General features: G+C 45.3%; 1 long non-coding RNA gene across 4 annotated transcripts in view; it reads right to left on the reverse strand.

The window, feature by feature from the left end:
• The window catches only part of LOC308468663, a 49,956-nt gene that overhangs the window by 16,134 nt on the left and 12,313 nt on the right, over positions 1-21,509 (reverse strand). For 3 of the 4 annotated variants that reach the window (XR_013981789.1, XR_013981790.1, XR_013981791.1), the window contains one exon: positions 3,873-4,315. This is a non-coding gene — a long non-coding RNA (uncharacterized lncRNA). Of the gene's footprint in view, positions 1-3,872; positions 4,316-21,509 lie in introns of those variants that run through there. The other variant, XR_013981788.1, reaches the window with a different exon arrangement.

Below are 21,509 nucleotides of genomic sequence, written 5' to 3' on the forward strand. Positions count from 1 at the left end.
CAATGCTGCCAGCTTTTCAACCACATAGCCACAGGAACAAAGTCCAGCACCTCACTGCCCTACCTTCACTTTTCCTCTGAAGTGTCTTCCCTCTAGGCAGGCTCAACCAAAGCATGCCTGAAAGGGTCTAATCTACATGTTGGAGATTAACCATACTCAGGGTGGTCCATCTGAAAATAAGAAGCAGCCTTATTCTAAGTTGCACCATTGACTCTTCCAGCTCAGGACTCGTCCACACTTCCGTTTGTCTCATGCCTATAAAGCATAGGTTAGAGCAGTTTTCCCTTTGTCCTGCTCCTTTCCCAGGGAAAACCTACCCTTTAACTCTAAATAGGAGCAAACAGCAATCCGGAGAAAAACTGAATTGCCTTTTGCTCCAATTGAGCATGAAAGAGTGGTTTTCCTTGGGGAAAAGCAGCAAGACAAGAGGAAGTGTGGATGAACCCTCAGTCTTGTCTGTGCTGACTGGCAGCAGCTCTCCAGGATTTCAGACAGGGAATCCCTGGGAATGCCAAGAATTGATCCTGGGACCTTCTGCATGCAGGGCAGTTGCTCTACCACTGAGCTACATTCCTTTCCAAATACAGTCGTACCTTGGTTCTCGAACGCCTTGGTACTCATACGTTTCGGCTCCCGAACGCCACAAACCTGGAAGTAGGTGTTCCGGTTTTCGAATGTTTTTCAGAAGCCGAATGTCCAATACAGCTTCCACTTAAGTGCAGGAAGCTCCTGCAGCCAATCAGAAGCTGCACCTTGGTTTTTGAACAGTTTCGGGAGTCAAACGGACTCCCAGAATGGATTAAGTTTGAGAACCAAGGTAAGACTGTATGTAAAAATAAAAATTGGAAGCTGCCTTATACTGAATCAGACCATTGGTCCATCTAGTTCAGTACTCTCTGCCCTGACCTGCAGTGGCTCTCCATGGTTTCAGACAGAAGATTTCCTCAGCCCTGCCCAGGGATTGAACCAGGGACCTTCTGTACACAAACCAAATGTTCTGCCACTGAGCTATGCCCTCTGCCCCTTCTTCGATCAATCCTAATACACTTTGAACACATTGCAGATGCCTATTTTCCACCCTCCTATCTCCTTTTGCTTGCTTGTTGCACTTTCAAATAGTCTGCCAGGGCTACCAGCCTCAATCAGTGCAACCAATGGTGAAGTGTGAGGGGAATTATGGGTTGGAATTCCTGCTCCATGATTGCAGTCATGGGATTGTTTGTTTTGACTCCACAGAGTGGGAAGTGATGGAGACAGGATGTTTGTGTTACTGTGTTCCGTGAAGTGGGACTATTGTCCTTTGTTCTTTTTCTCCTTGCTGTCTGATGCAAGAGAGAGAGGGAGCCACGTTGCAGTGCTCCGTGTGTTTTTATGTAAATAAAGTAGATTAGCCAAAATGCTGAGTTGCTGAGGTCTGTCACGCAAGTTGCAAAGACTCTGCAGATCCCTAGGTGTGCCGGTGTCTGTTGGCATCGGTCACTGTGATGTTCGGGATGAAGAAAGCTATTGAAGCTCCCAAACGATTGACCAGGAGGGAGAGAACATTCCAGTTGAGCATGTGTCTCTGCCAGGGTGCTACTCGAGTGTAGGCAGAGCTCCTGACATTATCATCCAGCAAGATCTGGAGGACCACAGGCTCCTCATCCCTGATTTAGACTTCCATGCTTTTCTAGGAATTTTTAAGGGGCTACATTTGGTTTTTACTTGTTGTCTTTAATTTTTGTTAGTTTGTGATGGTTTATGTTTGGCTTTTATTGTGTCTCATTGTCTTTTTTCAATATCACAGTGCTGTGGGAGTAGTTTAGATGAAGAACAATTTAGAAATGCATTGTTATGAGTAGGGGGTGGGGCACGGTTTAGTCTGCATGCCTGAGTCCTTTCAATTCCTGGAACCAAGGCCAGGTTCTTGATCATGGCCCTCTAAGTATGAATCGTTAAGGTAACAAACCAGAGCTGAGTGTGTGAGAGAGACCTAGTCGCTAGAAGCAGGTGGCAGGCAGAAGCCTGGGAGGTAGAAACATGCTTGATTTCTGCTGGAATCCAAAGCTACGGCTATGGAATAAGCGAGACCTTGGGGTGTTAATGCTGTGATCGGGATGTTAATGTCATTGCAGGCTCATTTTGTATATATGTGTAAATAAAACATATACAGTCATACCTCATGTCACGTTTGCTTCAGGTTGCGCATTTTCAGGTTGCGTCCCGCAGCAACCCAGAAGTACCAGAAAGGGTTACTTCCGGGTTTCACCACTCATGCATGCGCAGACGCGCAAAATGACATCGCGCATGCGCAGAAGTGGCGAATTGCAACCTGCACATGCGCAGACGCGCAGACACGGGTTGCGTTCTTTTCAGGTTGCAAATGGGCCTCCGGAACGGATCCTGTTTGCAACCAGAGGTACCACTGTATTCTAAACCAGGGGTCAGCAAACTTTTTCAGCAGGGGGCTGGTCCACTGTCCCTCAGACCTTGTGGGGGGCCGGACTATATTTGGGGTGGTGGTGGATAAATTCCTATGCCCCACAAATAACCCAGAGATGCATTTTAAATAAAAGCACACATTCTGCTCATGTAAAAACACCAAGCAAGGCCCCACAAATAACCCAGAGATGCATTTTAAATAAAAGGACACATTCTACTCATGTAAAAACATGCTGATTCCCAGACCGTCTGCGGGTCGGATTGAGAAGGCGATTGGGCCAGATCCGCCCCCCGGGGCTTAGTTTGTCTGCCCATGTTCTAAAGACACCAAAGTCCCTGCTGTCCATCATTCCAAGGAAACCAAACCCTGAGTAAGCACCTGGAACCCCTGGAGTAGGGTTGCCATATGTCCAGGGAAACCTGAGCATGTCCTCTTTTGGGGAGCAAACATGCCCATTTTTACATTTTAAAGGAAATGTCCAAGTTTGGGTTGGGGAAAGGTGTCTTGGGATTGGGTGGCTCAGGCTCAGCCTGCTCTGCCTGCCATGGCCGCTGCCAGCCTGAGCCAGGGAAAGAGGCATGAGGGCACAGCAGCGCCCCTACGTGCCTTTCTCCAGCTCAGGCTGGCAACGGCTTGAGCTGCGCTCTTTTTTGCTCTTCAAGATATGGCAAGCTATCCTGGAGTCTCGGACCGCTCAGAGTGGCATGCAACAATGTAGTATTTGATCAATTTGAACTGCTGAAATTGCCTTTTTACAAGTGCCACATAATGGCTGCATTCCAACATGGGGTTTATTGAGTTTTCCTGATTATAATGCTAGCAATTCTGTCCTGATTTCTAATGCTCCTTTTACACTGCAGTACCTGTTGGGTTACAGAACTGCAACTTTTTAATCAACATATCAGCACATAGTGCTAAATTTTAAACAGCAAAATATAACTGTATGCGAGGACATAGCCCCAAATTTTGCCCATGAAATTGCAATGTAAAACTCCTACAATTTTCTGAGTTAATGCAGTTGCAAATTGACTTTTTTCTGGAAACAATTAGCAGGGAAATGAGTGCTAAACGTCCGCTAGATTTCCAGAAGTGACCTTTACATAATGTGAAAAATCACATAAAATGTGGAAATTATCTGGTATGGAAATATCAGGAAAATGTAGTAAATTATTTTCTTTATGTAGCAAAATCTCATTCCATATTTGTGAGAGCTCAGTTCTTTGGTATGGGAGCAACTGTGCTTGGGAACTCCTAGGCAGCTGCCCTGTTTTACTGTTTTAGATACTTGCTAAAACCTTTTTGGTTCAGCAAGCCTATCAAGACATATAATTTAGTCACCTATATCTGTTTTAGCTTTGCATTATCTCTAAGCTTTATTTGTGCACAGCTGGGGAAACTGTTTTATCAAGAGTGTATATACAGTATATTTTTACATAAAGTTTACCATAGATATAAGAGAGAGGGAGAGAGAAGAAAATACAAATTGTTACAGACATACAAACTTGCTTGATAATTTTGGTTAAAAGACAAAGCAGCCCAAGATATATATTTATGTTTTGGTGACATCTTCAGATTAGTTTGTGGGTCTGTTCTTGGAGATTACGGCTGATACAAAATACTACTGGAACAAAGGAAGCTGACTTATACCAAGTCAGACTATTGAATCCATTTCAGTACTGGCTGGCTGCCTGCATTAGGGGCAGCAGATGTGGGGCCCTCAATGTTGTTGTTGTTGTTGTTGTTGTTGTTGTTACAGTGGTACCTCGGAAGTCGAATGGAATCCGGAAGTCGGTTCGACTTCCAAAATGTTCGGAAACCAAGGCACAGCTTCTGATTGGTGGCCATCTTCCAAGGGAGTCCATTCTGCTGTCAAACCACTCCTACGGTCAGGGACTGGCATAAAGAGGCAAAGGGAGGGAGGAGACAGTATTGAATTGTAGCCAAGCTATGAGGGAGATAATGAGACAGAGATGGGTGAGCAGCCAAGCTATGCTGAGTTAGGAGAATTAAGGGAAGGGAGAGAGCAGCCAACGAACACTTCAATAGACAATGTAGAAGATCCTCCATCCCCTAGGACACGGCGGTCGTTGAGGGTACAAGAGCAATGTACGCAGCGATGTTTGGCAACGGGAGGCTTCCATAGGGGCTGGGGCTGTTGCGGAAGGGTAAGAGAGGAGGAGCCAGAGTGATCAACATCATGGAAAAAGACTGAAATTCTTCATCTGTTATCACAGTGAATGAATAAATCTAAATTAAAAGCTTTTTTGTTTTCTCCCACCTCCTTGAAACCATCGGGAGGGGAGGGAGAGAATTCCTCAAGCCTGACACTTACCTTAGAACATTCATAACAGAATAGCTCAGGGTGGTGGGTTCAAGCCCCATGTTGGACAAAAATATTCCTTGCAGGGGGTTTGATTAGATGACCCTTGTGGTCCAAATTCTATAATACTTTGATTCTATGATATTTCTCAATCTCCTTTTCACCAGACTAAACATACCCAACTCCCTCAACTTTTCCTCATAAGGCTTGGTTTCCAGACCTTTGGTCATCTTGGTCAATATTCTTGGTCAATATCCTCCAGTGAAGGAGAGTCCATCGCCTTTCTTGAGAGTCTGTTCCACTGTCAAACAGCTCTTACTGCCAGGAAGTTCTTCATGATGTTTAGTCGGAATCTCTTTTCCAGGTTGAAGAGTCCCACCTGCCCTTGAGTTTGTCTAATCCTCATTTAAAGCTGTCTAGGATGGTGGTCACACACCCTCCCAGAGGCCTTCACAGTAGATTACATTTCAGCCATGCAAAGGCAGGCTTTTCTGCGTGCGCACACCCACACACCCCTCTGTCCTCCTTTCAGGGACACTAGAGGCATTGTCATAGTTCAAGGAGACAGCATAGAATCATCAAGTTGGAAGCTACCCCCAAAGGTGATCTAGTCCAACCCCCTGAAATGCAGGAATCTCAACTAAAACATCCATGACAGATGGTCACCCAACCTCTGCTTAAAAACCTCCAACCTCTGCTTAAAAACCTCCAAGGAAGGAGAGTTCACCACCTCTCGTGGGAATCTGTTCCACTGCTGAACAGCTCTTACTGTCAGAAGAGCTAAACATCTTCCTGATGTTTAGACGGAATCTCTCTTCTTGCAACTTGAAGCCATTGATTCGAGTCCCACCCTACAGAGCAGGAGAAAACAAGTTTGCTCTGTCTTCCATGGGGAGCCCTTTAGATATTGGAAGATGGCTATATCTCCTCTCAGTCTCCTCTTTTCCAAGACACACAGCTCCTTCAACCATTGCTCAGATGGATTGGTTTCAAGACTCTTGATCATCTTGGTTGCCTTCCTCTGCACACATTCCTTCTTAAATTGTGGTGCCCAGAACTGGACACAGTATTCCAGATGTGGCCTGACCAAGGCAGACTAAAGTGGGAGTATTACTTTCCGTAAGTAACTGACGCCCTGTATGAATTTCTCCAAACCCCTTTTAAAGCCATTCAAACTGATGGCATCTTGTGGTCATGAAACACAGTATTTAACTATGTGCTATCTTCCAACATTTTCCTTCATTGGATGATGCCTGGTTATAAGGGAGCCCTATCTACATTCTTCACACCATGAATAATTTTAGACAATTCTATCCCCCCACTTACACACCATTTGTCTAAACCATAAAACCCCAAATACTGTAATCTTTCCTCATAAGTGATAATGCTGTATCAACAAGTGTATGAGTGCAAATATCCAGAGATGTAGTGATCAGGTGGGATTGCTATGAGGAATTATAACAGATCTAGAGTAAGCCATCTGTGTCAGCAATGAAAGCATTGCGTTGACTGGGTTTAAACTATTTTGATATGATTTTTGATCAATCTACACCTCTGCATCTCTGGCCCTTTTGACCCTACTGCCCATTTATCTCTCCTCACGTCATGTACACAGCGTACACAGCAGTTGCTTCGCCAGGCAGGCTTCCTGGGCCATAAAGATAGTAGGCAAGTTCTTTGATGTAGTTTTCTTATATATAATCTTAAAATGTTAATCTTGGAGCCAGGAAACAGATCTCACATGAAGGTGGTAGTGATCTGGTCCTCCTGGCCATCCTTCTTATCATGTGTACTGATTGTTTATGACCTCTGGGGTTGCTGTATTCACTCCTTTGTAGTATTCATTCATTTACCCCAAAAGTATGCATGGATAACTAGTGTTTATAGTTTAACTTTGTCCCCACTTGAGGTTTGTTTGAATGCTCAGAAGAAATCTGATTGGTTCTTACGAACACTCTGTAAAAAGCTTTTTTGTGAATAAAAACGGCCTGGGCCAGGGGCTGCACATCGGACAGGCACAGAGAGACACGATTATACGCACCCTTCCCAGAGTCTTGCTGGTTCAAGTCTCTGTGTGTATTCTTATTAATCAGAGTTCAATCCTTCCTTTACTTTCCAAGGTCATAGGAAAACTGTCCAAGTTGGTCACCAGCTTTCTTAGCAAATTCTATAGTTTTAACTATGTGCTGTGTGAAGGGATTGTTCCTACTGCCTGTCCTGAACCTCCCAACATTCAGTTTCACTGGATGAACCCAGGTTCTAGTCTTAAGAGAGAGAGAGAGAGAGAGAGAGAGAGAGAGAGAGAATCTTCTCTCTAGCCACTTTCTTCACAACATGCATAATTTTATACATTTCTATCATGCCCTCACTCTTACTTACACCTAAACTTTGTAGGGAAGCTCCTCCAACCCCTTGATAATTTTGGCTGCCCTTTTCTGAAGCTTTTTCCGCTTCTAAAATATCATTTATAAGGTATTATTTGAGTAAAGCTTTTTAATCAGGTAAAGTAACCTGGGGTCTAAGCCCAGTGACTCCAGTTTGGACCATAACAGCCCCCTGTCGACTGAGTCAAAAGCAGCCTTAAGATCTAAAATGGCCACAAATAGGCCTTCTTTATGGTGCTGCGTGTACTTGGCAGCTAAATGGGATAGCACTGTACATTTAGGATTTCCCTGGTCTAAACCCTGCCTGCTCTGGGCCTATGCCCACCTGGTGGAAACTCTAGTGCACATGGCCCTTAAATGTAAAATGTATGATGAGCTCTGCCATCAATTTCTAGACAATCTGTGTATTCCAACATGGAAACCAGAGACAGAGGTTATACGCTTCTTATTACAGGGGAGAGACCAGGAGTTCACCAAGACAATAGCTAAGTTCCTCTATTTAAATTTTTTGTCGCCAAAGTACGCTACAGGATCCTGCCCTTGCTGGAAACCCACAGAGATGAAACAGATTGCTTGCCTCTTCTTCCCTTTGGTGGGTAGCTGTGCTGTTGGGATGGCGACGGGATCACACTGGCTTATTTATTCTGAATGTATTCTGAATGTTCCTATGTGATGCTAATAAAGGTTACTTGACTTGATTTTTAAGGTGCAGTGACCAGAGGTGTACACAATATTCCAAGTGTCATCTCTCCATAGATTTTTGTTAAGGCATTTTAATGCTGAGTTTTCTTTTTGCTGAATCTTTCAAACAAAAACTAAGCAAGAATCTGCAAATTAAAAAAAAATGGAACAGCAGCTTGATTATGAAGGAAAAAAATGGAGCAAACCCATTTTCTTTCAATTGCAGACAGCTAATGTCTTCCTAGGAGTATAGCAGAAGAAGCCTTTTGTTGTAATTTTTGAAACCAACTTTTGCTTTTGGTGTTACATGATTGAAATTTGCCTTTGAACCATGAATTGCTTGAGTTTTTCTTCCCCCAGTGGCCGATTGTTTGATTTTACACATTATTTATTCAATTGTTTATATCCTTCCTTTCCACTTGAAAATCCACAAGGAAGCTAACAACTTGATTTAAAAATCACAAACACAGACATACACCAATAATTAGAACAACAAAGAAATCAAAATGGTATTGACAGCAAGACAATAAGTCTACGGCATTGACTACAGTCAATTCCAGATTACGTGCATACAGAGCATGTATCCTGATCTGTTTGCACAGTTTGCAGAGAGATTAAATCACATCAGCTATTTATTGAACAAGAATTTGGATTTGTTTGCAAGTAGGTTAGATGGTGTTGTAGGAAGCAAATGTTATTCCACAGTTTCCCGTGCATTTCCCCTTCACTTTCCCTGCTGCAAAAAGTCCAATGGGGGAAGAGGGCAGGTTTGCCAATGAGACTGACTCATGCCCCCAAAAAACAGCAGTCCTGAAGCACCCTAAGAGCAGCTGCAACTTCCCAAATGCTAACCAGAAAAGTCATGCCTTTGCTATAAATCTAAAGCATGAAAGGGAACATGATGCTTTTTCTCATCACCACTTCACTTAGAGGGGAAACATTCCACAAGTACAGTTGCTTACCCAGTGGAATCTCTGGGGGCATATCAAACATTATGTAACATTTATTTACAAATATCCAGTTTGGGCATGGGTGAGCCACACAGTTTAGAGATTTCTCTGTTCCCACATCAGGTCTCCAGGGAGGCAGCCAGCACCCCAAGATGCCCAAATTCATCTATCTTTTAAAATCTCAGTCAAAAACTGTCCCTTGCTTAATACACAAACACCTATCTAACCCTCTCTGCTTGGCAAGATGGGTGGGAGAGAGATATTTGGATCTGTTCTGACCATCAGCTTAGAATGTGCCTCTTATACAGCAGAATTGTAGAAGTGTAGAGTTGGATTGGACCACAAGAGCTATCTAGTCCATCTTTTGCCCAGGGTGGGGCTTAAACTCACGACCCTAAGATTAAGAGTCTCATGCTCTACCAGCTGAGCTAAGTGGGATTCTTTTTCAGCTCAAGGGCCACATCTCTTTCTGCACAGCTTTCCAGGGGCCACGTGCCCATGGTAGGCTGGAGCAGAGGCAGAAGTGGGTGGGTGTGTATGAGCCTACTGTACAAAGGTGTTTATATATACGGGCCAAATGGAGAGGCCTGGAGGGTCGCATTCAGCCCCTGGCCTAAGGTTCTCCACCAGTGATATACAGCAGGTATGTTCAACTCCCAAGAGACGGCAATCTACTCCCACTATTAAAAAAAAAAACTGGCAGTGATCTACCCATTGGATTTACCAAAGTTTTTTTTTGGGGGGGGGCGCATCAGGATCTCACTATCAACCACAATCTGCCACGGACAACCCACGGTCAGCCAGCAGATCGCAGTCGACCTGTTGGACACCCCTGATATACAGCAAAGTTACATGTTATGACTCACAGTGACTCCATTCCTAGAATCAGGGACTGCTCCTTTTTTTAAGCTCCCCCTTTTACCTGGAAGTCATCTGCCATCGCACCCTAGCCACTGCCATATGTGTGTGCAAGTTGAACCTGGCATCACTTTAAGCCCACCCCCACCTCACACAACCCTCTGCCCCATCCTCTCTCTGTCATTCCATGACAGAACAGAATCAAATTAAAGTTCCATTTAGTAGCTTTATGGCCTATTATTTATAACACTTCGGCTCCAAAGTGCTGTTTTATAGAGTGGTTAAGCTGCCATCGTCTGGATAGACTTTGCCATAAATGTCTCGAAGTGCACAGAACATAATGTCCCAGTGTCGCAAAGGAAAAGGCAAGAGATTACTCTCAATTATTTCATATAGTCTGTTTTATTGTCTTATTGTAATAAACTGTCATTCCCCTACAACACTTTAAAATCAATAGTTTGCATTAAAAGTAATGAAAAGTAGTTATTAATCCCACTTAGTGCTTCAGCTCTCCTGCTTACCAAGATGGTCTTGGAGAATGAGGAAAGGGAGTAATTATTCATTTCCAATCAATAGGAACATTTCCAAATGGCCCTGTGTGTATCACCATTATCACTGCCATGTGAGTTAATAATGGTGGGGAAATAGGTCCCAGAACTCTGGCCTGTTGAGATGCTTTCCTGTGCCAGCGCCTCATGGGGTGCCCTTGCTCCAGTTATGAGAAAACAGATACTTCTGCAAAGCTGGTTACAATCGCAACATGAGCACTATTCATTCACAGTGGAGGTTGGTCAATTGGGGCAGATAGGGCACTTCCTTACCAACCTCCATCTAACTTCAGTTAGTCCCCACCTGCCCACCTTCTTTACTTACAGTCCAACCAGCAGGTGGACCGGGTTGTCAGCTTCCCCCTCCTTAGTCTTGCCCTTCTAGAGCTCAGCAGGAAGCAGGATTGAGACCTAGGATTAGCTGGCTCTGCCTGTTATTGTCTCTGACTCCAGCTACTGTTGGCCTCCCTACCTTTCAACCAACCAGCCCTGATTGGAACCAGCCACCATCGGCCCCCATAACCCACCAGAGTCTCTCTCAACATTCCACATTCTGTTCTGGCTCCATCCCCAACCTCCCGTATTCTTCTACTACCACTAGGGCAACATAAGAAGGCATGGTTTTCCATTCTACCCTGTATTCATTTAATACAGCACTGTTTCCATTGCACTGCAGTTCATCTTCCATTAAAAAAAAGAAAAAAAGCCTGCATTATTTGCTTCGCTGTCCGCTATGGCAAAATTTTGTTACTTACACAGTCAATACATTATTCCATCCTATTCATTTCAGTGCAAGGGAAATGCAATGCAAACGGTGAACAGTGTGGGATGATGACACACAACCAAATATGTATTGTTTGCAGTCTGAAAGCAGGACCGTATTTGCTGGATTTATTTCCATTCTGGACACAGGGTGAATAAGCAAACAGGGGCAATTTCCACTCCCATTTCTGTTTTCATCAGAATTGTCTGACATCGCAAACCACCTCTAACCTTAATGCCCTGGTTCCTCCCTCAGGGCAAAGAATTAGTGCTTTGGAATTTAAATAAATAGCAATCCTTCCTGTACACTTTCATGGTTATGTAGGTAAGCTGGGGGCAGGATATTAATGCTCAGCTCCCAAGCCCAGCTATATGTTGAAACAACAACTCTGAAACACACACAAAAAACAACACCCGAACAGAACCATTTCTGTCTTTATATAAACTCCATTTAATCAAATTTTCTGATGTTTTATCGGTGCCTAGCTGGATGGATGGATGGATGGATTTACTCTGTCTTTGATACAATGTCATTCTAATGAAAAAGAACTCGGCAGCACATTAATTCCGAGGGACGATAAACATCAAAGTGTCTGCGTGCCTGCTGAACAGGCAGGGACGTTGCCATAATACGGGGAGGGGAGAGGGGGACAATTGCTATAGAGCCAGGTTCCATAGGGGGAGTGTAATACAACTTCATAATAACATGACAAAGAGCAAATAATTGTTACAGGGGATTAAAGATCAAGGGAGGGCTTGTTTTAATAAACTTCACCGCTGTCTTGTTTGTTGGAAACATTTGGGGTTAAACACTGCAGGAGCTGTGATCATGGAAAATGAATACGACTTACAATGTCCACAGTGGATTCTGAAGCACTTTTCAGGAAACAAACATTGTAGCGCATTTAAATAACAAAAATGTGGTGCCATGTAGTGGCTACAAGACTGAAGTTTAGAATTAGGAAGTCTCCAACTGGAACCTTCCTGCTGCAGTGAGCAGCCCTGAACATTCTATATATATGCTAAGTGGTTAGCTTGTTATAACAACTAGTGGCCCATAGAGACCCAAGGAGGAGTGACCCACAGGTGGCAGGCCCCAGGCTCCATCAGAGCTTGAGCCCACTCTCCCACTCCTTTTCCCCACTTTATAAAATCTACATTCACACCATATATTCAAAGCACTATGATATCCCTTTGAACAGTCATGCCTCCCCACAAAAAAGAAGTAAGGGAATTGTAGTTTGTTAGGAGTGCTCTTTAGGTGTCCCCTGGTCTCCTTTCAGGGCTACGGTTCCCAGACTGCCCTGTGAAGAGGGGTTGACTCTTAAAGCACCCTGGGAACTGTAGCTCTGGGAGGGGGTAGGTGTCTTTTAACAAATCTTAGGACCCTTAACAGAGTGCAACTCCCTGAATTATTTGGGGGAAGCCATGGCTGTTTAAAGTGGTATCATAGTGCTTTAAATGTATATAGTATGGATGTGGCCAGGATCAGTGATGTAGCATAGGTTGCCAGGACCCTGGGCAAGGCATGTATTGCACCCCCTAACCCGTGGACCATTAGCACTCCCTGAGTCTGTGGAAAGACCAGTCCAGTTACTGAACTCCAGTATTGAACCCCTTACCCCCCTCCCCCCTAAGCACATGTATTGTATCCTCAGTAAGTGTGTTCGGGATCCCTGCCTTTGACATGGAAAGTTGTGTGTGTGGCAGCAATCATGTGTTTGAGAAGCCAGTATGCAGTCCTTAGGCATGGCCGGTGATGGCTCCCTGTTGAGTGTCAGCCAGGGCACATGCAGGCCTGCCCTCAGTGCTGTGTGAATGAGCCCCCTGTCCTGTGTTTTCTGCTTTGCAGCCACAAGGGCATTGCTCATGCTAGAGTTGCTCTCTGGGAACTGCAAGTGATGACCTGGTTTCTGTAGACAAACAAAGAGCCCATTGGAAAGACAAAAGTGTTCTGCTTCTGGAAGCACAACAAGCAGCTGGAAGAGCAGTGGGACACACATACATGCCTTGACTACCTCCCTTTCTGAGTTACATGTGTCGGTGACTTCCCCACCTTGTTTTCCACAGATCGCCACACAGCATCTGAAGAAGTAGGTTGTTGCCCACAGAAGCATGTACCACTTTATAATAACACATTATCCAAAGTTATCCAAGCTGACATGAAACATATTTTTCCATGAATCTCCCAGAATATTTTATCCTGTATCATTTTGTCCATGTGCCCCACATTTATCTAAATATAACCACAATGGCCTCATTCACATCAACACTTCAGCCCCTAAGCCCAGCTGTTGCCAGGCACTGACAGAATGCACTTTGCACATGGTCTGAACCTATTCTACCCATATCTGTGTAGTGGAAGTCTGATCTTTTGCTACTCTGTACAGATCTAGCCTCAAAACTCCATTGGAATAATTATGCTTTGCAGGGATGGCAGGGTAGCCAGTTTGGGATAACAAATCCACAGATTAGGAGATAACAAATCCACAGATTCCATGATGGTGCCTCTGTGGTTGCACCCAAGTTGTGTGGGTGGAAAAGAGGAGAGAGGTTCAGCCCCCCCTCCTGCCTCTCTGCTTCTGGGAGGCTGCAAAGTTGCACACGCGCACACGAACACACTCCAGAGAGACGACCCCTCCCTGTAAAGTTGAACCCACCCACCCACCCACCCACACTAGAGGGATGATCCCTGCTTGCCTCCATGAAATTAATGTACCTAAGTAATTCATCTCTAGCCATTTCAATGGTTCTACTTAGCTGGATACAATCTCCTGTCTGAAGTCACTGAAATGCAGGAGAGAATGGATATAGAGAAATGAACAAAGAGCTTATCTTTGGAAAGGTTTGGCATGTGTCAGGCAGTGCCCTAAAGCTGTGTTGTAGGTTTCTTTGGGGGGGGGGCTGAGTCCCTTCCAATTCTTGGAGTCCTGTACCCAGTGAGGGTTAGAATATAAGAGAGGAAGTTGCTGGACTTATCAGACAAGTTTATTTGTAAAGCATGACCTTAGCTGGCCACTTAAGTGTCTTCATTCCCAAAAGAATGAGCTAGTAATGATGCCTTTCCCCACCCCTCACCTAGGTGCTAGATAGGGGACAGTAACATGTGGTCAGTGGACTGGGGGACTAGGCTAGTCCCCTAAATGTTCCTGGTAAATTAGCGTATTACAGTATTAAAGCCTGACACCTCCTTCCCAAAGCCCATGAAGCTTCTGTCTGGCTTAGGGAGGGAGGTGCAATGCTCACATGCATGGCATCAGGATGTCAGGATGTTCCCCCCGCTCATCACCCTCGCAAGCTGGTGCCTCTGGCCACCACATGCCACTGGTAGCAGAGCCAAAGCCAGAGAGTTATGTTTCAGTAAGCCGGAAGCAGGCTGGAAGCTGGATATATATAGACATGTTTTCTGTGTGCTGGATCTAAAGCTGTGACCAATGGAGAAACAAGATCTGTTGGGGAGTTCATTCAGTGGGCCCCTCAGGTTGTATATGAGTATAAATAAAGCCTTTATCCTAAAGACACCACAGTCTCTGTGGACCTTCATTCCAAAGAAACAGAACTCTGCGTAAGTGCCTGGAATCCGTCCCTCACTGCTTGGTGATTGGGGTGGTGTGTTAACAGCTGTATCCTTGACCCATCACAATATTGGATGAAAGAAGTGATCTCATTCCCAGAAGTACGGTACTCAGCACCCACTTCTGCACAATGGAAACCAGGTCACTCTAATTTGGGCATGTAGGTATGGATTTCAACAGCACACTATTCAGGCAACATGCTGGTCTGCCTTTCCTGATAGAGCCAAGAATAGAATGACGATCAATAGACTTTTTGTCTTATGCTCAAGACTAAGGGATCAAGAAGAAGCTAAGTGGGACAGATCAAGTGACGAGCAAGTGAGCAAAGGAGAGCAGAGCTTGGTATGGCAAATGCAGGGGGAAGCTAAGATATGATCACCTGGTGACTCTCTTTACATTCCTCCCACTTCACTGAAACAAACCCAGGAAACAGATTGAGCAAGGAAGCTTGAAGGGTGATGAGCGGGAAATATAACAATGTGGTTCTTGCATGCACACATACAAAGGTTTTGCATGCCTTCAGACGAGGACACTGAGCCCAGGTCCTGCCCCCCTCCCTCCTTGCTGTCTCCCATCAAGCACAGTGATGCAGATGTTCAGAATTAAGAACTCCAGAGCACACATTTCCCTAGTTCAAAATTTCTGGGCAATTTATAAGCCGTAACTCTCCAACATCCAAGCTCAGGTTGCAATTTCTTTGGCCTCATCTCCAGGACCTGCCCACCCTCCCATTACAGCTTCCCTTCTCTCCTTTCCTATGAAATTTACTTGGTGACAGTAGCAGCAATGAGAAGGATTACTACTGCATCCTTTACTGAGCCATGCAACTGCTTTGCGGATGCAAAGACCCTGGGGAACGCCATTTCCCCGGGGCCCCTAAATCATTTCAGGTGATTATTGTTGTTGTTGTTGTTAAAATTTATATACTGCCCTTCATCTGAGGATCACAGGGTAGTTATATAATATAAAAACACAAAAATACATAACATGATAACCAACAAAACAATATCTCCCCATACTTAACATGGTTTAAAAAGACCATAGACTAATTAGCCAAACACCTGGGAGAAGAGGAATGTTACATATCTTTAGGCGTCAGGTGAGCCTCCCTGGGGAAAGTCTCCATAAATGGGGAAACCTGTTATTTTGTTGCCACTCTCCAGGCTTCTCATGGAGGAAAAATATAAAGAAAGACACCAGATGATGATTGTAGGGTCTGGGTTGGGTCATATGGGGAGAGGCTGTCCTTGAGGTACTGTGGTCCTGAGCTGTTTAAGGCTTTAAAGGTCAAAACCAGCACTTTGAATTGGTGTTCCAGAAGCCCTAGGAAAGTAATTACAGTTCCCAGAGATATTAGCATATGAGATACTGCATACCCTCCAAGTGTCCCAATTTTCCAGGGACAGCCCCGGAATTATGAAAGCCTTTCAGGCTCTTGATTTGATCCCAGAATGTCCCTATTTTGCCCACCATTGCTGCCAAGCTCCGGGAGGAAGGTGAGTTGATGTTTGTCCTGAGTGATGGCAGTGGTGGTTGTGAGGGAGCACCTTCCATGGCTACTACTGCTAGCCTCCTCCCTTGGGTGGCTCACAGCGGCTGCTGGGTGGCAGGAAGGCAGGGAGGAGGAGAGGCTGCTGTCACTGAGGCCCAGCCCTATGTAATGTGCTGGCTCTGAGGGGCGGACAGAGGGCAGGGCCACTCTGGGTGGGAAGAAAGGGGGAGTGGAACTGAGTGCAAGCTGTCTTGATTTTGTTTTCTAAAAATGCTATGTGCATCCATGTCTAATCTTGCCCCTTTCTGAAATTTATTTATTAGTGTGGTTTTCTTTTGTTTTTGTAAATCTACCAAAGAATAAGATAAAATGAAATCAGGATTAGGGGGTTTCCTCAGGATGGTGGAGGCTGTGTGTGCTGTGTCCCGTTGGCGTAGTGGTGGTAGCACTCGCCCTTCTGCTGGGAGGAAATGCACGTGGGAGGAGTGAAAAATGTTCCTATTTTTATCTGAGTAATGTTGATACTGTTCCTGCAGCATTCTGGGAACTATTCGAACTGCAGCAGACCTCATTATCTAGCACTACCAAGTAAGTTTTTATGGGGAAGGAAAGTGGTTTTAGCAGGGTATTCTCAAAGAAATTGGGGTCTGTAAAGCCCCCCTTTTTCACCCCATTTCATCTACCGCAAACCATTCTTTTGTCATTTTCTTCACTACATGCAAATGGAACTGCAAAAATGGGGCAGCATTTCAGTTCACCCTGGCCACTTTAATCAGCTTGCCACATAGCATATGAGCCTGTTTTGCATGCCACTGCCTTCAGAGATAGACAGTGGCATTTAGGGCTTCTTTAGTGGTGACACCCCAACTGCAGAATATTCTCCCTAGTGACACTTGACAGGTGCCTTGTTTGCAACACCAGGTGAAGACAATAATGTCATCATGTGCTTTTTAATTGATTTTCTGTTTAATTGCTGCTCTGGTTTTCCTTCTGTGGTGCTTAATAGTTTATGGCTTTCATGTCATACAAACACTGGCGGAGGAACAGGGCTGCGGAGGGAGCGGACCACCCCCAGCACCACTATTCTGGTAGGGTGCCATCGCGGCGGACCCCCGGACACACACCATGCACCCCCCTGCACGCTGGGCGCCACACCCCCACAGGCAGCACATCACACCCCCGGAACACGTGCCATGACCTCGCAGGCAGCATACCATGCCCCCTGAGGCAGTGTGCAATGCCCCCAGAAGAAGAAGAGTTTGGATTTGATATCCCGCTTTATCACTACCCGAAGGAGTCTCAAAGTGGCTAACATTCTCCTTTCCCTTCCTCCCCCACAACAAACACTCTGTGAGGTGAGTGGGGCTGAGAGACTTCAGAGAAGTGTGACTAGCCCAAGGTCACCCAGCAGCTGCATGTGGAGGAGCGGAGACGCGAACCCGGTTCCCCAGATTACGAGTCTACCGCTCTTAACCACTACACCACACTGGCCAGCCATGCCCCCACCTGCTCTCCACCCCTGGTAGTGGAGCATGCAGCTTCGCCACTGCATACAAATAACTAGCTGAGTTTTTTAAAAAACACTGTTAGCTACCTTGAAATTGGGGGGGGGGGGGGGTTTAGTGAAGGGATTGAGAACCTCAGACCCAGGGACCAAATGCAGCTGCCCGGGCCCAGGCTAGGAGTTCCAGTGGCACAATGGATCAGTGTGTCTGGCTGTTAACCAGAAGGTTGGTGTTTCGAGCACCCAGAGACAGCTGTGGGCACGATTCCTGCATTGCTGGGGGTTGGGCTAGATGACCCTGGGGTCCCTTCTGATTCTACAATTCTATGAGTCTTTAGCCAGACCACAAAAACTCTTATCAGGCCACACCTTGCTTTTCCCTGGTTGGAATGAATTTTTGAACTGTCACCTGCTTGCCTGGAGGATGGACAGGTGTGATTGTGACTGCTTGCAGAGACCTCTGGTTTTGCATGGCTAGAATGCAGCCTACTGTGCAAAAATAGCAGTCACATCCATTGCTCCATCCACTTTTGCATTTTGCTACATTCGTTACTGGCATACGGCCCCTGGAAAACCTTCCCATGAGTAAATGTACCCCCTGGACTAAAAATTGCCCCGCATCCCTGTTTTTATGAAAGACCAAAAAAAAAAAGAGCCTTTTTCCTTTTTTATTATTATAATACATAGCATTAAGGGGCAGAGTTTACACATGTACTTCTTAATGCCCAATGCATTTGTGGAATTAATCACAGGATGAGCTAAGGGTAGGAGAGGATGGCGAGTGCTTCTTTCCATGTTGTTGAGGTATCAGCATGGTGGATGGACCATAAAAGTCATTAAAAGGCATAAAAGTCAAGTGTGTACAGAAGGGAAAGAAAGACACATTGCTCCAGCGGCTCACTGCTACAAGTAAGGAAGGGATGGTCCTTTCTCTGAAGATGATAGTCCTCTAATCGAGCAGTGACTTTATCTGAAATTAAAATCAAACCTGACATATGGACAGTGGTAGGAATGAATTATATCTCAGCGATGGCTGGAGCATTCCTTGCTAATTTTCTGCTTTATTCAGACAAGGAATGGTTTGAGAAGGGAAAGCAGAGATGGGGGGTGGGATTTTCCCATGCTCCCAACTCTGCAGGCATCAACAGCTCTAGGATGGAGTAATATGAACAGTGAGCCACTGTGCAAAAGCACCAAGTGGGGTGGGTAGGGCAGATGGCTAGGTGGAGAAGGAATCCCTTAAATATCTGAAGCATCCATGTCATGAGTCCCATGGAAATGTCATGAAGGAGATGGTCAGATCATGAGGAGGAATGGAAGGAGCTTAGTGGCTGGAGCTGGACAACCCTAGGGAGGGTCCAAGCAGGATGGGGGAGGTGAAATTTACTGACTGAGTTTACTTGTACACGGCTTTTCCACAATGAACTGTACCCCAAGCAGCTTACAGCAAACAGCCCAAATGTCAAAATACAGAGCATTGGAAATACAGATATGCAAAATACAGAACCTATCAGTAATTTTTTAAACGGCGAAAATCTAAAAAAATTGGCAAACAGAATAAATTCAATATTACAAACACACACACAATCTAGGCACCTGTAGAGACGTCTGATATCTGATAATTGTCTTGGGGGACGGGTGTCTCTCAATGGGCCTCATGCTCAGTGGTAGAGCATCAGGTTCAATCCCTGGTATCTCCAAGTAGGGCTGGGAAAGAATCTGTGTCCAAAACCATGGAGACCCACTGTCAGTCAGTGAGGGCAGCAGTGGAGCCTAGCACACCCTCCTTTCTCAAGCAGTTCATGCTGGGCATGCTGCCTTTACTGGCACACCGCTCCATGGAGTGCAGGGCCCTTGGAAGTGAGTTTGCTGGCCCCCTGCAAGGTTTGGAAGCTGCCCACTCTGATCCAAGGATCAGTGACAGTGATAGTACTTGGGCAAAGGGTTTCCTGCCTTTGTGACTGGGCCACACTTGTTTAAACAGTGGTTACAGAAACATTTCTGAACAGTGAGGAGAGGCTAAAATCAGGGAAGGGAGCTATTCCCAGATGTGTAGAACTTTAGAGGGGGGGCGCTGAAGTCTAAAAATGCACTTCAGATAGAATGCATTTGTTCAACAGTGACAAAAAAGAAGAAGGAAGTTCAAAATGCAGTTTGTAAACTCTCCTTCTTACATGGATCCTCAAATGATTAAAAACCCCAGTACATTTAAAATAGCAGACTTGTTGTTCACACATTCACACTGAGAGAGCATCAAAGGTGCTTTCTGGCAGCACAAAATTGCATGTGCAAATTGAAGTTATGTCCAGTAAAAGTACACCCACTGTTCTGACATCCCAGCACAGGGAAAGTAACATTATCCCATTTTCCTGCAGCTCATTTTACTGGCTATCTACTGTGCTGTGTTGCAAAGGGACCCTACCCTACTGCTGCAGTCAAAATATATACCGTAGAATGGGATGGGGAAACTGTGGCCCTCTGGGTGCTGTAATTCAACTCCCACCTACCCATATGAGCCAACTCATAGGGGCCAAGAGGTCTTCCCCACAAATAAAATATTTGAGGGGCCCACCCCCCACCCCAAGCTGATGGTCATTGCCATTCAAATGGCAATGTGCATCATGTCATTTGATCAATTCTGTGGGGTGGGGCTTACCTGCCTCCCCATACTTTATTCAAGCTGGCATGCCTGCATCTGCCCCATTCACCATGGCCAATGGAACATAGGAAGCTGACATGAGTCAGATCATTGGTCCATCTACGTCAGTATCATTTACACTAACTGTTAGTGGTGCTCGAGATGCTCTCGAGATGCTCTGCATGCAAAACAAATGCTCTACTGCTGGGAAACAGCCCTTCCTCCAAATGTTCAAGGATGATAGGAGGTGGAGAGATGTAGAAGATACATACTGTGTCACCCATGATATAGAAGATCCAAGAGCTTGTCTGGCCTGCTGCCTACATGCAAAGTTAGACATATGCACCTCAACCACAGAAGGGCTTGCCGATCAGGTCAGCGGTTTGATTCCCCACGACAAGGTGAGCTCCCGTTGCTCGGTCCCTGCTCCTGCCAACCTAGCAGTTCGAAAGCGCATCAAAGTACAAGTAGATAAATAGCTACTGCTCCAGCGGGAAGGTAAACGGCTTTTCCGTGTGCTGCTCTGGTTCACCAGAAGCGGCTTAGTCATGCTGGCCACATGACCCGGAAGCTGTACGCCAGCTCCCTCGGCCAGTAAAGCGAGATGAGCGCCGCAACCCCAGAGTTGTCCGCAACTGGACATAACAGTCAGGGGTCCCTTTACCGTTACCTTTTACCTTAACCATCCCCTGGTAAGAGAATTTATTTTCCTAGTCTGTGCAAAAATGTAAACTACTGGCAGACTGCCTAGTAGAAAGATCAGACTTACTTCTCTTATGTATATATGGTTGTGCCTTTTTCCATACCTAGGTGAGAGCCAGTGAAGTGTAAGGGTTAGTGTGTTTGACTTGGAGACCAGGGTTTGAATCCCAACTCAGCCATGAAGCTCACTGGGTGACCTTGAGTAACAGCCACTGCATAACCCCCAACATTTCTCTGATGAAAATAGGGATGTCCTATTCTATAATAATAATAATAATAATAATAATAATAATAATAATAATTTTATTATTTATACCCCACCCATCTGACTGGGTTGCCCCAGCCACTCTGGCAGGCTTCCAACACACACACACACACACACACACACACAACATTAAACATTTAACAGCTTGCCTATGCAAGACTGCCTTCAGATGTCTTCTAAAGGTTGTATAGTTACTTATCTTCTTGGCTTGGGGATCGCATAACTCCATACTCTTCAACATTTATCCAGTGAAAATAGGGACATCGTAAGGAAAAGTGGGGCATTCTGGGATCAAATCAGAAACAGGGATAGTTTCTGTAAATTTGGGACTGTCCTAGGAGGGTCTGTCACTGTCTCTCAAGCTACCTTGCCTCACAGAGTTGCTGTGAGGTTAAAATGGGGAGGGGA

The sequence above is a fragment of the Podarcis pityusensis genome, assembly GCF_964106645.2.
Source record: "Podarcis pityusensis genome assembly, chromosome: Z".
NCBI lineage: Eukaryota > Metazoa > Chordata > Lepidosauria > Squamata > Lacertidae > Podarcis > Podarcis pityusensis.